The 17,723-nt window shown below is 44.2% G+C and overlaps 1 protein-coding gene across 2 annotated transcripts in view; it reads right to left on the bottom strand.

Moving 5' to 3' along the window:
- ECE2 (endothelin converting enzyme 2) overlaps positions 1–17,723 on the bottom strand; it is a 373,266-nt gene that overhangs the window by 87,849 nt on the left and 267,694 nt on the right. The gene's annotated exons all lie outside the window — the stretch shown is intronic.

Here is a 17,723-nt window from a genome sequence, read left to right as displayed (position 1 = left end):
GAAAAACATTTGTGAGTAAAAGCAGAGCAGACTGGAAGACAAAGAGATACTAATAAAAGAAATAGTAGACAAGATTAGAGCAAATAGCATAGTATAGGGGCTAAAGTAAGGGGGGGGGAAAAATTAAGGTTAGTGATAAGGGAGAAGAATGTATCCCAGTCCTGACTCCCAACTTTAACAGTCTATGCAGAGCATTAAGGGCCCCATATACTAGAACGATAATGCCCAATTTCATCCGATTTCGGGCATTCGGACCGATATAACGGATGAAATCGAGCATTTTGGAGGTGTTTCCGATCCGATGCGCGTTCCCGTGAGCATCGGAACCTCCAGATTGAATGTACTGCATTAGCGATCATGTTCGACCCCGCAGGCATGGCTGGGATCGCCCAAGATACATCGTATGCAAAAGGACAGCCACCGATGTATCTTGGCCGATCATGCCATCTTGATCACATGCGACATGACGGTCGGACATGTCGCGTTGTCAAAGTCGAAAAATATCCTGATACATATGCCTTGTACTAACCCCTCATGCACATGCCCGCTGCACGTGCACACGCTCTGCCGTGCGTGCACATATCCGCAATTTGCGTAAGATCGCTCCGGCGATCACGCGCGGTGTATGCGTATTTACGGTAGAGTTTGTAAGCGTCTAGCGTGCGACTCGATCATAACATATTTAACCCATATAGTGTATAGTGTAGTAAATATTCCCCTAGACAATGTCAGCAAGTATGATTAGTTTAAACGGTTCCTGGACAGAGAGATTCCTCTTTGCATGATAGGAAGGGTCAGACAAAGGTTAAAGGTGGTGTTCAGTATCCAGCTGTAGGGTATTTTAAGGGTAACATTTCGGTGTTGGTTAGGAAAGGATCGCTCGCTCCTGCGTATAGTTATGTACAAAAGTAGTTTATGAACACATATTGTATTTGCAATAAATTACACATGCGGCGGGAATCCTGAGGATACCTCCCACCAGAGCAGTTGGAGAAAGACACAGCCCACCTGTTCAAATCCACCTATGACCTTTGCTATAATGTGGAGACACATTCCTGTGTCCAATGAACAATGAGATTGTAGGGACCATTGTGTTGTGAATGTATGTTGTGTATATAAAGACCACCATTGCCTGTCCAGTCACTCACTCTCTCTGAAGGCTTTCTCTCTGAATGCTGAGGGCTGGATCCAGGACGCGCTTGCGAATCATCCCCACGTATGTATTATTCTCTGTAGCCATTTTGTTATCCATTTTGTTCGCCATTTGTTCTCATTGTGTTCTCATTCTGTCCGCTCTTGTTTGCGATCGTTCGCTATTGTTCATTTATTCTGTTCATTTGTTCATTTATTCATTGTTCATTTATTGTTCTGTTATTCTGTTTAGATTTCTCTGTTAGTTTGTAGTGTATAACTTGTATTGTGTTTCCCCTTTTTCTCTAAATAATCCACGGCAGTGTTAGAACTGCTGCGGTTTTAAATCCAAACCAGGTCTTGTGTTTTCACTGTTTATTGCAAAGGGCTTTTCTTAGTGACTCAATTACTCAAACACCATACACATTGTTTAAAAGGTTCTAATCGTCACATCTTTTCAGTATTTGGTTATTAAGGTTTAAAGTATAAGTATCTTCTCACTGTGTCTTATTAACAAGGTTTAAAAGGTTAACCACTGTGTGTGCGCCCGCTGTGTGTAATCCATACACACAGCGCAGCGTGCGTACGCCAAGTGCGTACCACGTGCAGGACCCTGTACGCAAATAGCGTGCAAAGTGCGTAGCACGTGCACGTGGCCTAGCGGCCATTACGGCTTCACGGTATTGGTATATAGCTTCATGTTTAAAGGCAATATTTGACATTATCAATTGAGGGCTCGTCCGGTCCTCCTCATATCCGCAGCCTAGCAGGACAAGGCAGACTTTTATCTATCAGCAAAGGGCGGGAAGGTAGTATCCCTGTTAGCCGTTTGGTGGTCGGGGATACAGTAGTGCTGATTAGATAGACGTCTGCTCCGCTTGGTTTGTAGGGATGCTAGTGGGATCCGGAACCGAAAGGTAAGAACGCAAAGCTATTATTTCTTATCGTCTTTTAAATCTGTTTAAATTTCTGTTTGGTTTCAACTGCGCACGCAACACACGCACGCATTTGTATTTTATCTGTGTATTTTCGCATATCTACCTTTCTGTTTGCCATTAGCATTGATCACGTGCTGAGAAATTTGTTGCTATTTCGTTAAAAGTAAAAAGTAATATTTAAGGAAGTAATTGTAAGGCACACACGCAGCCTGACCCAGTTATAAAGGTTTATACAGGAGATACTGTGTGGTGCTTGGTAAGCGATTATAGTTACATATCGTTTGCATTTATAGAAGCGTGTTATTTGTATTGCTGCGGACGCATCCGGCCTTTGTATACGTGTCTCGGACCACGTGCGAGATAGCGTACGCAACACAGAGGCCTACACACGTGGTGTGTTTACGCAACGTGCGTACGGATACGCCCACTAAATACAAATCACACGATAACATTGTTTTAGTTTAAGTGATACGGAAGCCACGCGATAATAGCACAAATTTGTTCAGTTTCCAAAATTTTAGTTTAAAAGATCCTTCTCTTATTGCATCACCTCTGGGATTAGCCTGTTTTACCTGAATGAAAGTAATTTTCTGTACAGAAAAAAATCAAAGAGCATATGAGTGAGCAGGAGTGAGTGTGAAAATAAAAGTTTTCTTGTGAACCCATAATTCGGGATCCCGTCGGAGACCACATCAGGTGAGTGGACACTTGGTGGCGTGGGAGTGGCTTTCTCACGTTAACATTGTATAAGGTATAAAGGAGCAAGGTAGTATTACAGCAGACCAAAAGGTCGGCGAAAGTCAGAAATCCGTTTAAGGTAAGTAATGAAGTTCTGAAAACCCTGACTTAAGAAAGGTCAGAGGTAGTGAGCGCAGCCCCGGGGGTTTGCGTAGTACCCATATAGGCCCGTTTTGAGAATACGCTCCGGCTGAGGTTTCGCAGCCTAAACAACCGATTCCGTTGGTCGTGCAGCGAATAAGTAATAGTTACTTATACGCAGTGCGACTGGACCGCACGCTACTGTGTACATTAGTTAGTTCACCTTGATACCCACTAAATTTGCTGCGGGATCATAGACGCTAATTGTACAGGTAAACGTGATTTGTGTAGGTTTTTTTTATTTTAAGGGAGTTTCGCTGTTCACTCAGGAAATCTCCAACAACTGATATTTACTGGGAGGGGTAGCATACTCCCACACGCTCTCAGTAAATAGAGGTTATAAAAGATCCCGAGGTTGGGTACTACTGGCACTGGTAACTGGTTACGGACACAGGGCTGGTGTATAGGCCAACAGGGGCGTGAGTGGGTGAAAGCGCTCGGAGAACTTTCACCGTCGCCTTACCACTGAGTAAGTTGGTTTTTGTAAGGGTTCGCTGAGAAGGCAATACCTGCAAAGAATGGGGGCCAGTTGCTCAAGTAGGGGACGATCAACAAGGGTTCACGTTGATATTTGTCGGCCCAAAGGGTCGGCGAGGTACATAATGTGTGAGAAATATGGATCACACGCAGAGGTCTTGTGCAATGAATGGGAACGTATGACTGTGAACGATGGGGAACAGTTCCCTAGGGTACGCAGTTTTAATCCTGAGGTTTTGCAAAATTTAAGGAGAAGGATATGTCTGATTAAATCCGGAAAGCAACGGATTAGACATTATGATTATTTACAGTTATGGCAACAGGAAGGTGAGATACAAAGGGGATTAGCTCAAGCAGCTGGTTCCAACCCTATCAGAAAACTGATAGCCACAGCACCACCACCACCACCATACATAACAGGAGAGAAAATGGCTACAGAGAATGGCATACTGGTATATGATAAAAGTGCACTTAATAAATGTATTAGTGATAAGAGTAAAGTAGATAAGTGTATTGATGCTAATGCTAACCCATGCAAGTTATATCCCATCCTAAACCTCTCTCAGGACTGCGACCAGGAAGATGAGCCCACAACGATGTCAGCACTTTCTCCAGCAGCCACCATAGAAGACACCCAGGTGGGCACGGCCCAATCGGTAAAGGCAGTAGTAAAGCCCCCTAACGGAGGGTCAGGTGAGGTCGTGTCCACAGGTAAGTACGGTATTGTACATTATGCACAGACAATTGCACCTCACACTGTAGAGTCATCATAGAGAGGTAGCTGTGTCCGTATTAATGAAAGGTTTAAAAGAAACGCTGAGTACCAGAGTACAAACCACTCAACCTAACTGGAGAGGTATCTTGGTGGCTGCATTAAGAGAGTCCGCTATCGAACATGACCATAATATCCAAAGAACCAGGGAAGCACAGGGAGAGCGGTTGATGGTGATGAGCATCCAAGAACTAGAAGAGGCATCAACTCGACCAAAACCCCCGGCCCCTGGCACATGGAGGAAGCCAAGGGTTTTGGTAGGTCATTCCTTGTAGACACAAGGGCGGCCAGGTAAACTCTGTGATTTATCTTTAAATGTTTCCTCTTCATCTCTGACGTTCACCAGCAGAACTACAGCTCAAACGTCACATGTCTACTTGGTCTTTTCAGAGGTCTGCCCAACCCCAGTATATCTTACCAGCATCATTGTGCCTGGCCACGCACAGAGGGTGGAGAGTGGAAATACTGGTGGGGGAGACTGTGCAGAGATACCGATAGACATGTTGGTGTGACAGCCTGATGGTGAACGGAAATCTGACAATTTTTCTCTTTTTCTATTGTTCTCTCTCTTTTTGTTCTTTCATGTTTTACGGATGGTATGTCATACAACAGTTAAACAAATGGTAATGCAAGATTTATGCTCCCTACAGAAAGATCGCTGATTCGGAAAGAATATAGTATCACTGGAGTGTTCGTTTTGGGAAGACTGAGAGGCAGCACTGTTGAGACGGCATCTGAGCAAGAAGAACAACAAGACTAGAGATGAATTATCGTAACAATTTTCTTTCCCTCCTAAGTATTTTCTTTTCCCCCATTACAACTCTTTCTTTCTCCTCCTGCAAGATGGACTTGCCCCAAGAGACTGCATTCCGTGTTTTCCTGTTGACCCTGTTGTTGACCAGAGCAGTCTATTTCGTGAGAGTACCAGAGAGGTCGAGAAAGGATCTGGAATGGGTTCTGATGACCAGGATGGATTCGTAGAATTCCGAGAGCAACACAATCACCGAGCAAAGGCGAGTATCAGAAAACGATCTGGTAGCCATGACACTAAGAGACATTGTGAAGGATTGTTAGCTGAAGAGAATTGTATCTGTAGGAATTGTGAAAACATAGTTGAGGACGGGTGCATCCAGAGATGTCAGTCCAGCATTAATATCAACATGGACCATCATCCATTGAGTGACTATCACTCATTAGTGGGTAAGGTTTTAAACCAAACGGAATGCTGGGTGTGCTCACAAGTACCTCAAGGTCATAGAAAGTCAGGACTAGTGCCATACGCTTTAACGATAGATGAGGTACTTGAATTAAGGGATGGGAGACCGGTGGACAAGAAATTTAATATTTCTAAGCCTCCTAGTTTGAAGCTCCACCAATATCATGTGGATAGGTCCTTAACATGTTTTAACATTTCCAATTCCCGAAAGCCGGGAAATTGGGAAGTGACATGGAACAACCAAACCATGACATTCTCACACAGAGCCGATAGAATGCCCATAGACTCAGAGCTTATACGCCAAATAGCCAACAGTGGGAGATATTTTCAGTATAGGTACACTCTAGGAAGTAGCACCATGCGAGTTGGAGAAGTATCACCAGGATACTGTGCGCATATCATACAGCCTGATACGTGTACTAGACAAATGAGAGAGTTAGGAAAAGGATTTTTCACCTGGAAGGTTTGTAATATGGTGATGTCATATTCTGTCCCATATGTCCTTCCCGATGATGCATATTTCATATGTGGGAGGAAGGCGTATAAGTGGCTTGCCCCAAACTCAGAGGGATTGTGTTACATTGGAAGAGTGTTGCCAGAAGTAATGACCATTACCCATGAAAAGATGAAAGACGTTCACCGCAATGCTCAAGCTCCTTACACTCACACCCATTACGAACACATTGTAAAAAGACACCTTATAGATAGGACAGAGCATGCAGCCTCTGATTTGATCCACGAATCCACCGGGATTCAACTCCTACTCGCGCTAGATATCACCCGTACCACCAGAGGAGTTATAAATTTTAGGTATATAACTGCGCTAGCGAACCTGATAGACAATATCACCGAGATGTATGATGACACCTTCAGGTATACTGGGAGAGAATTGCAAGCTTACAAAACGGAACTGATCCAGCACAGGATGGTTCTAAACTACATCACAGCAGTGACAGGCGGGTATTGTGTCACCCTAGCAACTCAGTATGGTGTAAAGTGCTGTAAGTATATCACAAACAGCACTGATGACCCAACCGAGGTCATAGATCAAAAGATGGACGATATCTTGCAATTGAAGTGGGAGTTCCGAAGGAGGCACAACCTTACCCTTACTTCTGTGAGTAATGAACTGACCGGCTGGGTATCATGGTTAGACCCACGCAATTGGTTCTCAGGTTTAGGAGAATGGGCCCAAAATGTTATCGTTACTGTAGGGAAATTCCTCTTATGTATCCTAGGAGTTGTCATAATGATTGGATTGATATTTAGATGTGTTCGGATTTTAATGAATTGCAAGCGTAGCACCAAATTGATGAGTTTGAGGAGCGAGGGCATTGTAACAACAACTGGTTTAATTTATGACCCATCAATCGAGACAATGCTGTGATAAAATGTGATTCCACGGTCCGTTTCTTTCACCCGTTTCTCCTTTGTTTTTTTCCAAGGTAAAAAGACATCGACTCGGAAGAAGATTTTGATGACCCTTTATACAGACCACTGATGAACTTTTATACAGACCATTGATGAACTTTTAGAGACTTTAACTTTATGGACACTTGAAAAACTTTGCTTGCCACTTACAGCAAAGATACAGCAACCCGGACAAGACATCAACAAGACATCCAAGGACAATCACATACAATATCATATGAATGCATTTATAATGCATGTTCCTTATCTTCATCTCTACGATCTTCAGGTAGTGACACACATAGTCGACAGGTAATATAAGTACATATATTAGCACTCACACATTTTCCCCCATCATGTATCATCAACTAATGTGCACCCCATTTGTTGGAACTAAAGGCCGAAAAGAGCTCGGTAGAGTTTGTTAGCCTACTTACAGACCCTTAATACGGGATAAGAAGGATTCAATGTATACTTCGCAATACCTCGAAGCTTATTTTAGAACATGTACGGCACGATGATACATGACCCCTCAGACACGAATTTCATACATACATGCTTTTACTATCCCACTAGGTCATACATTTCCCACCTTCTCCTCTCCTCCCCATACCCAATCATAAATAGGTATTTCACGGTTTTATATATTTTTCTGCTTAATTGTTTAGATAGTGGCAGTTATTGTTGACTGCCAAAGGGTGGACTGTCAAAGTCGAAAAATATCCTGATACATATGCCTTGTACTAACCCCTCATGCACATGCCCGCTGCACGTGCACACGCTCTGCCGTGCATGCACATATCCGCAATTTGCGTAAGATCGCTCCGGCGATCACGCGCGGTGTATGCGCATTTACGGTAGAGTTTGTAAGCGTCTAGCGTGCGACTCGATCATAACATATTTAACCCATATAGAGTATATTGTAGTAAATATTCCCCTAGACAATGTCAGCAAGTATGATTAGTTTAAACGGTTCCTGGACAGAGAGATTCCTCTTTGCATGAAAGGAAGGGTCAGACAAAGGTTGAAAGGTGGTGTTTAGTATCCAGCTGTAGGGTATTTTAAGGGTAACATTTCGGTGTTGGTTAGGAAAGGATCGCTCGCTCCTGCGTATAGTTATGTACAAAAGTAGTTTATGAACACATATTGTATTTGCAATAAATTACACATGCGGCGGGAATCCTGAGGATACCTCCCACCAGAGCAGTTGGAGAAAGACACAGCCCACCTGTTCAAATCCACCTATGACCTTTGCTATAATGTGGAGACACATTCCTGTGTCCAATGAACAATGAGATTGTAGGGACCATTGTGTTGTGAATGTATGTTGTGTATATAAAGACCACCATTGCCTGTCCAGTCACTCACTCTCTCTGAAGGCTTTCTCTCTGAATGCTGAGGGCGGGATCCAGGACGCGCTTGCGAATCATCCCCACGTATGTATTATTCTCTGTAGCCATTTTGTTATCCATTTTGTTCGCCATTTGTTCTCATTGTGTTCTCATTCTGTCCGCTCTTGTTTGCGATCGTTCGCTATTGTTCATGTATATTCTGTTATTCTGTTTAGATTTCTCTGTTAGTTTGTAGTGTATAACTTGTATTGTGTTTCCCCTTTTTCTCTAAATAATCCACGGCAGTGTTAGAACTGCTGCGGTTTTAAATCCAAACCAGGTCTTGTGTTTTCACTGTTTATTGCAAAGGGCTTTTCTTAGTGACTCAATTACTCAAACACCATACACATTGTTTAAAAGGTTCTAATCGTCACATCTTTTCAGTACTTGGTTATTAAGGTTTAAAGTATAAGTATCTTCTCACTGTGTCTTATTAACAAGGTTTAAAAGGTTAACCACTGTGTGTGCGCCCGCTGTGTGTAATCCATACACACAGCGCAGCGTGCGTACGCCAAGTGCGTACCACGTGCAGGACCCTGTACGCAAATAGCGTGCAAAGTGCGTAGCACGTGCACGTGGCCTAGTGGCCATTACGGCTTCACGGTATTGGTATATAGCTTCATGTTTAAAGGTAATATTTGACATTATCAGCGTTAGTGTATGGTGCCCTTTACTGATATTCCCTCCAGCCAGCGAATATTGTTTACAAAGATATTTTGTTAACAATGTACACAATATAAAATATGCATCGCACTATTAGATGGCACTACTGTATTTGTAAAATTAGTTCCGCTGCGCAATAACAGACATCCATGTGAGCAAAGGCAATGGCAAACAAAATGCAATCCATAGTCACACATAGGTCCTTATTCGATGTCACTGCATTCTCCCTTGTCCGGGACCAGTGCGCACATGCAGGTCCCATTCTGCGCATGCGCGGGCGTGACAATGAAATGCGATGTGAACGCCTCTGCTTGATAGACACTCAGAGGCGTTTGTAGGGGCGGGAACAGGGTGGGGGCATCGACTCGGCGTTGGGCGGGCGTGTCATCAGAAACGGGGGTGGGTTCAGGGCAACTGCATGACGTGACACGCGGTCGCTGCAACCCGAAAAATGGCTGCCCTGTGCCTGCCTTCGCAGCCTTGTGGCTTCCACAAATCAGCGATGTGATCGCAATTCCATGGCGATTGCATTGCTGCCAGGTGTTTGCATGCTGAACGGCCTTGCCCTGTGCTGGAGCTAAATAAGGTATAGTAACCATCTGCTGGATTGTAGCTATAATATTTTAAATCGTTACCTAACATAATAATACAATATAAGAAAAATTACAATAAAATTAAATATTTGTATTATTTGTTCTTTATAAATGTTTTTCAATTTATGCTGCATTCTTGTATGCTCATTTATTAATACAAAAGCATCTATGTGCATTTGAGAATAGCATTCATTTGCTAATTTAGTTCTTCACTATTAGATGATTTTTATACTTTTATTTCACCTGCATATGATGAAATATATAGTAATATTCAGAAAGTATTATGCAAAAAGTGGTTGACCATACACCAGTATGGATTTATGGGTGGATTCATTTAACTAAGTGGTTCTGTTTCCCAAAATGGAAACAGAACCCCAAGAGTCATGTGCAAAGTTGCAAAACTGCAGGTCCACAGCACAAACACCATTTTCAATGTGCCTATTTTTGTTTCTATGGACCAGCACATAGAATTCTATGCCAATATGGTATCAACTGTGAGTGTGCTATTGCGGAATCTTGGTCATCTTGGTGTAATTAGCTACTGTAGGTGGGATTGATGAATGAGGATTGTATTGTAACCACATGCAAATGTTTGATTTTCTGTTGTACCGCACTATATTTAAATGAGAATCTGGATGCAAAGATTCTGGGAAAGTTCCCTAGCTTCTACTTTTGGAGTTACCTGCCAGCGGTGTGGCCAATGCTTTCAACAGGGTGCCATTTATAACAAAAAAGCACCTCGTATACAGACAAGGGGCCTGATTTAGAGATGGATGCAAAGTCGATTTTGTCCGCCGTGGATCAATATTTTGCCACTGCACATTCGTATAAGTCGCATTAAGCTTGAGCTGTGATGTCTTTCGACAGCTGTCGCAGTTAGGATTTATTCACAAAGTATTTGACAGTAAGGTTCCGTTTGTGGGAGGTAAAGGGGGAGTGGCGACTCGAAAGCAGGCATCATTGCTTGGGACTGTGAACCCATATGCAGTTACAATGGCTCTGGTGTATTACTGCCAGCGACTATAGGCTTACTTACTGTAGAAGGCTGAGTTTGGCTGATGTGCATCCGATTATTGCATCTTTGTACATATAAATTTTAAGCTGTGATGGCATTAGCTCTGAATCAGGTCCAAAGTACATTTGAGCCTGCCTCCCATGCTAACGCTAGGGACAGGTAAAAGAACTCAATGTGACACTGTGTCTATGGTACTGTGTCTGTGTCTCATTTGACAAATCAACAAACCTTTTGTTCATACAGACTTGACTTTCTGTGGTTTCATAATAATTCTGTAACAAGGGCAACACAAGATACTCATAAAATATGTTCTGAATAGACGCTGTTTTACATTCATCTCTTCCTTTTACCCAGATTAAATTCACCAGACCATATAAAATGAGTTTTGTGAAATGAATGTGACCTGTATAAAGAAGCCAGCACTCCGGGAGAGGGGAATTTTTAGATGAATTTGCTGTTTAAATTCTGTAATGTATTCATGGAATACATAAAGGATACAGTTGGCCCCTAGTACAGATACAATCACAGGTACAGTAGGGTGGAATGGTCTCAATAAAACACAAAACTACTGAGAATAATGAGTTAATAGAGAGAGAAAGAGATTTCCAGAGAGGCCAGAGGGAGCATGAAAACAAGCTACTCCAAGCAGGAGGTGAAGCAAGAGTACTTCATTAAGTAATTGGTCCAGAATTCCAAACCGAGGAATGCACTAATGAAACAGACGCAGGCCAAGAAGCAGCAGTTAAAAGCCGCAAATATAAGAACAAATAATACCATTAAAGTATAAGAGGAATATGGAAACTGGATATGAGGATGGGAGATGGAGTCTCTGAGGATGAAGCTCCTGTTAATTCCAGAAGTTAACAATTTTTCCCCCCAAGAGTACTAGCAAGAATTGGAAAACCACAATAAAGTATGAATAAATAATGTATTCAATAAAGTTTATCGATGTTGCAGACTCCAGAAAGGCCAAAGTACAAAAGATAGTTATCCTTTTAACTACTTAATTGACAATTTTTTCCCCAAAAACCTCTCAGAAATTTTTGAGGTTTTTTTAATGAATGAATTAGGTGAAGAACATGAATTTAACCTTATCAAAAAAGATTTTAGTAAAAAATAAATTCAGTAAAAAAAAACCCCAAAACTTTCAAACATCAGAACATCGGTCGGCACCATCGGAAAAATTGAGACTTTACTTTTAACAGCGCAGACAGCCGCCAGGTAAACGGTGGCTTGGGTGGGTTGATTTACACTTCCCATTGGCTGCTACTGTCTGCAGCCGCTGGGTGCGGGGTCCTGGCGTGGTGACCAATCAGTAGTGATCGTCAGCATGGCAAACACTGGTGGAGGGTGCGGTCCCTCTGAGAGAGGCAACGGAGGGTAGTTTCTCTTCCCTGCAGCTGCTAACACTGTTTATTTGACTGGTCACATCCTGTGCGACCAGATCAGATTTGGCACTTGCTGGACCATGCCGGACAAGTGGTTAACTAGAAAAGCTAAATAATTTTTTTGTTTGTTCGAGGTTAGTAAACATCTTATAGCATTACCTGTTCCTATCTAGGTACTCAAGTTTTCCAGCTTCTGAGCAAACTGAATGACAAAATTACACAATTAAGCCCCGATAGCCGACATCTTCTGGGATTTTTTTTTTACCTGCTTGGGGCAGGAGAAAGAAATCCCTGATAACTAACCTGTTTTCGTAACTATGAACGCAAAAACACATGGATCCGGGAACTTATCCCGGATCTATGTGTTTTTCTAACGAAAATGGGCTGCAGTTGAATAGCCCAAAGCCAACATCGGGCAAAACGTTTTCTGTGAGCATAGTATTCCACAGAAATATGGGAACAGCCTATTGGCATAGACCAGTGGTTTCTAAACTCTTTTGAATCACGGTGCCTTAGACTCTAGAGCAGTGGTCTCCAACCTTAATTGGGGTGTGAGCTACTTTCGGAAAATAAAACCTCTTAAGGAGCTACGTCCTCCCCCCAATGCGCGTGCGTTCCTGCAAAAGTGGGTGTGGCCTCACAAAAGTGGGTGTGGCATCAGTAATGCCCCCTCCCCACAATGCCAGATACACAAATAATTCCACTCAGCAGTGCCAGATACACAAATAATGCCCCTCAGCAGCACCAGATATATAAATAATGCCCCCAGCAGTGCCAGATACACAAATAATGCAGTGCCAGATACACAAATAATGCCCCTCAGCAGTGCCAGATATACAAATAATGCCCCTCAGCAGTGCCAGATATACAAATAATGCCCCTCAGCAGTGCCAGATATACCAATAATGCCCCTCAGCAGTGCCAGATACACAAATAATGCCCCTCAGCAGTGCCAGATATACAAATAATGCCCCTCAGCAGTGCCAGATACACAAATAATGCCTCTCAGCAGTGCCAGATATACAAATAATGCCCCTCAGCAGTGCCAGATACACAAATAATGCCCCCAGCAGTGCCAGATACACAAATAATCCCCCCCAGCAGTGCCAGATACAAGTCCCCCACCGGTGCCAGATACAGTTCCCCCTGCAGCGCCAGTAAAATGCCCCCCCCCCCCCCCCCCCCGCAGTGTCCGATACAGTGCCCCACAAAGTGCTAACTCTTGCTGGCTTCTTCTACAGCCGCCAGGGCTGCTCCTCCTGTATGAGGGACAGAAGGGGAGGACAGCGCAGTGCGCGCCTCTCCTGTGAAGTCCGGAGAGCGGCTGCGGTGAGGGTTACAGAGTCTCCGGCGGCGGCGGCGGGCATTTAAAATATGGTGCCAGTAAGTGAGCCAATCAAAACTCACGGTCCGGCAGCCAATCAGGTGCGGCCACTGCCGGTCCATGAGCTCTGACTGGCTGACGGCCGGCACCATATTAAAAATGAAGGGAGGAGGAGTGCCAGTGACTGACCAAGCCCGTGCGCTCTGTGAGCTACCGAAAATACTACGGCGAGCTACCGGTAGCTTGCTAGCTACGGGTTGGAGATCACTGCTCTAGAGTATTAGAAAAAAAATTCACAGTACCCCTAGGCCAAAAGTTTTTTATTTAGAAATTCAGAAAAACATATTAAATTAAGTATATTGGGGTAAATTTACTAAGAATCGTATTTTCCCGTTTGAGGTCAAAGTTCAATCACGAATGACATAGAAAGTGTAAATATGCAACTTTTTGAATTGATTACGACTAATTTACTAAGCTGCCGTATTCTGCATTTTCGGTTTTTCCGATGTCGATGTCATTCGTTTTTTTAGGCAGTGTTTTACGTGAGTGACTTGTAAAACACTGCCGACTTTAATACAATGAATCTCGGCTGGATCTGAGAGATCCGTGCAGGGCTTCATTGTGCACCTTGTAAAAAAAATAAAAAATGTTTAAACTTAAAAAAAAAATTGCGTGGGGTCCCCCCTCCTAAGCCAAACCAGCCTCGGGCTCTTTGAGCCGGCCCTGGTTGCAAAAATATGGGGGAAAAATTGACAGGGGTTCCCCCATATTTAAGCAACCAGCTCCGGGCTCTGCGCCTGGTCCTGGTTCCAAAAATACGGGGGACAAAAAGCGTAGGGGTCCCCCGTATTTTTGAAACCAGCACCGGGCTCCACTATCTGGACAGATAATGCCACAGCCGGGGGTCACTTTTATACAGTGCCTTGCGGCCGTGGCATCAAATATCCAACTAGTCACCCCTGGCCAAAAGTGACCTCACCGCTGACCACAAAGTTCCCACCATTGGTTACAATGGAGCGCATAGGCGCTACATTGTAACACTGCCGTGTGCCGCCTGTCATACAGTACAGGAGCACACAGCCAATCAGGAGGGTGCCACAACGTGGCGTTCCCTGATTGGCTGAAGAAACCCACTTAGACATCAGTCAGAGGGGGTTTCTGGCATTCGGGGAAAGGGGTCCCATGTGAAAACATGGGGCCCCTTTCAGTTCGTGGTCGGGTGTCCCGTTTTTTTATTTTTACAAGTACGTGGATTACAAATGGATTATCCGAGGAGCCCTCTACACTGGATTTGGTGAGTAGGATTTTTTCAACAGGTACACCATGGATTCTACTGGAGAAGAGGACCGACCCTCGTGTGAACATAAGGTAAGTATGTGTATATGGTGGTGTGTATGTATGCATTAAAGTTATACTTTCAAGGTGTGTGTGTAATGTCTTTATTGGGGTATTTTTTTAGTAGTAGTACTACAGGTACCAGCAGGCCCGGTTTTCCGCCGCATGCTGGTACTTGTGGTTCTCCAAGTACCAGCTTGCGGGGGAGGCTTGCTGGGACTTGTAGTACTGCTTCTAAAAACAATATTCATTACTTTCAACAAAGGCTATCAGCCCCCCATCCGCAGCCCATTGGATGGGGGGGACAGCCTCGGGCTTCACCCCTGGCCCTTGGGTGGCTGGGGGGGGACCCCTTGATTGAAGGGGTCCCCACTCCCTCAGGGTACCCCGGCCAGGGGTGACTAGTTGGATATTTGATGCCACGGCCGCAAGGCACTGTATAAAAGTGACCCCCGGCTGTGGCATTATCTGTCCAGATAGTGGAGCCCGGTGCTGGTTTCAAAAATACAGGGGACCTCTACGCTTTTTGTCCCCCGTGTTTTTGGAACCAGGACCAGGCACAGAGCCCGGTGCTGGTTGCTTAAATATGGGGGAACCCCTGTCAATTTTTCCCCCATATTTTTGCAACCAGGGCCGGCTCAAAGAGCCTGAGGCTGGTTTGGTTTAGGAGGGGGGACCCCACACATTTTTTTTTTTTGGAAAAATTATAACATTTCCCACCCCTTCCCACTGAAAAACATGCACGGATCTCATGGATCCGTGCATGCCTATACAAACACGGGTTAAAAAAGCAGGTCTGTTTTTTTTTAGCACTTTTTCACGATTTGTATTTTAGCACGGCAGTGTTTGGCTATTGTCGGCAGTGTTTGTGTTTTGCACTTTTTAGTAAATTCCCGATTTCTACCAAATTGCAGGCGTATTTGACCGATGGTGTATTGATTCGTGATTTTTTCCTAGGACTTCCAAAATATTACGAATGCCCTCATCACTGCCGTGATTTTTGCTTAGTAAATTACCGAGATGACACTTTGAAGAAAAAACGGCATCTCGGTCAAAATCGGGACCTTAGTAAATATACCCTATTGTGTTTTATATGTCATCCTTAGCTTCAGTTATGCGGAGAGGGACAGGATTCACTTCTGTTTGTCCACATAATTTTATGGTTGGAAGCAGAGCCGGCCTTAGGCATAGGCAAACTAGGCAAATGCCTAGGGCATTTGATATGCTTAGGGGCACCAGCAGCTTCTGCTGATTAAAATGATATGCGGCATGCCTATATTCTGTGTGTGACTGCGGCTGTATCTGCATACGAAATGCTACATTGCAGTGTATTCCTGGAAATCACTGTAATGTAGCATTTCGTATGCAGATACAGCTGCAGTCACACACAGAATAAAGGCATGCTGCACATCATTTTAATCAGAAGCTGCTTGTGCATCCTAGCCCCAAAGTAATGCAAATAAAATGCATTTTCATAAACAAAAGGCGCCCGACGTTAGCAGAGCTGCCAGCTGACTCATGGCAGGCATCTCCTGCAGAACTAGCGGCGGTGCTAGGGGGCACCAGCCAAAATCTTGCCTAGGGCATCATATTAGTTAGGGCCGGCTCTGGTTGGAAGTCACAACAACTGGGTTTGCCTATTACACTGACCATAAATAATTTGAGTTGGTCCTGGACCACCAACCCAGGGCACCCCTGAAAGTGCCCCGAGGCACCTCAGTGTGCCATGGCACTCAATTTGGGAACCACAGGCATAGACTCTTTAATGGAAGTATTATTGGAAGTTTAACGACAAATGCACATGCACAGATGTTCTAATGCATTTCTTTTCCAGGCTGCATTCTCTGAAATGCTGAGGCACCAATTGAACAAGGTGATCAAAGTCAACAGTTGCTCAGAAAATCTGTGATGCCAACTTATCCATGATGCATTCAGAGACACCTAGCTGGAAGGCGGTAAATAAAGCCTCATTGGTGGTCATTCCGAGTTGATCGCAGCCAGCAACTTTTAGCTGCTGCTGCGATCAATAGTCCACGCCTATGGGGGAGTGTATTTTAGCTTAGCAGAGCTGCGATCGCTTGTGCAGCCCTGCTAAGCTAAAAAAAATTCAAGCAGAAGTATACTAGGGCTGGACATACTTACCCTGTGCGATGGATCCAGCGATGATGGGCCCGGCTTTGACATCACTCCTCCGCCCTACGTTCTCCTGGGCACGCCTGCGTTTCACTCACCACTCCCCAAAAATGGTCTCCAACGGTCCGGATCTGCCCATCCACACCTCCTTCTTGTCAATCTTCTTAGCGGTCGCCGCTGCGACCGCTTCCGTCGATAGCCGTGACGTAACCCGGCGACCCCTGTCACCGGGCAACATCGTGCATGTGCACAGTGGCAGCCGCGCATGTGCATTCTGCACCCGTTCGCACCGCAGCGAAAAAACGCTGCATGCGAACGGGTCGGAATGACCCCCCTTGTTCCAGCCCAATTACTCTATGAGGCTAAGGTTTGAAACTGTATATAATAATCCATATTCACATACAAAAGGAAATATAATACAATTCTGTCTCTGATAAAACCACTGTATTGGGGTCTGAACTAAATATTCAACATGGTTGTTGCTTAGTCATATAAAGAGAGCTGATTGCCAATAAAAAATGTTCACTAGTCTTTATTTTAAAAAAGATTTTTTTTTTTCACAACATCAATATAAATTTATCTTGGGGTAAAAACTCATGTTACATAGACATAGGTACAATTTATGTCATGTCATTCAAATAAGTAAAAATGAAAGAGACAATGGGGGTCATTCCGAGTTGTTCGCTCGTTATTTTTTTCTCGCAACGGAGCGATTAGTCGCTAATGCGCATGCGCAATGTCCGCAGTGCGACTGCGCCAAGTAAATTTGCTATGCAGTTAGGTATTTTACTCACGGCATTACAAGGTTTTTTCTTCGTTCTGGTGATCGTAATGTGATTGACAGGAAGTGGGTGTTTCTGGGCGGAAACTGGCCGTTTTATGGGTGTGTGCGAAAAAACGCTACCGTTTCTGGGAAAAACGCGGGAGTGGCTGGAGAAACAGAGGAGTGTCTGGGCGAACGCTGGGTGTGTTTGTGACGTCAAACCAAGAACGACAAGCACTGAACTGATCGCACTGGAAGAGTAAGTCTCGAGCTACTCAGAAACTGCACAGAGAAG

This window comes from Pseudophryne corroboree, chromosome 4 (assembly GCF_028390025.1).
Source record: "Pseudophryne corroboree isolate aPseCor3 chromosome 4, aPseCor3.hap2, whole genome shotgun sequence".
In the NCBI taxonomy this organism is placed as follows: Eukaryota; Metazoa; Chordata; class Amphibia; order Anura; family Myobatrachidae; genus Pseudophryne; species Pseudophryne corroboree.
Note: the sequence above shows the minus strand (reverse complement) of the source record. Positions and strands in the feature narration are given on the sequence as shown.